The following is a 530-nucleotide window of genomic DNA, read 5'->3' on the forward strand; positions in this document are numbered from 1 at the left end:
GTTCTGGCTGCATCATCTGAATCCGTTCCTCCCATTATTGCTGGTTTGACATCTTTCCACAGTTTTCATGGAATTCTGCTGCAGCTGTCGCTGGATTCTGACACGGCGTGCAGAGGGAGGCAGTGTGGCCGACAGGAGGAAGAGACTCCCCGTGGGAGGAGACGCCGCAGCACAGCTGAGTTTGGCTGTAATAAAGGCTCCGGATGGGTACAGGTGCTGCAGCAGAGCAGGTAGGTGGACGTGATGGAGCGAGGACTCATTAATCCACCAGAGGCTGCAGTTCAGCTCAGAGTGAAAGCTGCAGGTTCGTCTAAGGTTTCTTTACTCCATCTCACTTTACTGTGACTCAAACTTCCGTGACCCCTGACCTCTAAATACCTGTGAGGGTCCAGAGTTCTCTTCAGGTGTTTCTGTCATTTCCTTCTCTCTCCCTGAATCTGAATGGAAAGCTGCAGCGTCTGGATTTATTCTGTTTGTCTTCACTGACAGCCTTTAAACTCCGCCTGCTGGTTGGTTGGTGTCTGAAGGCA

The sequence above is a fragment of the Oryzias melastigma genome, linkage group LG17 (genome assembly GCF_002922805.2).
Source record: "Oryzias melastigma strain HK-1 linkage group LG17, ASM292280v2, whole genome shotgun sequence".
Classification (NCBI taxonomy): domain Eukaryota; kingdom Metazoa; phylum Chordata; class Actinopteri; order Beloniformes; family Adrianichthyidae; genus Oryzias; species Oryzias melastigma.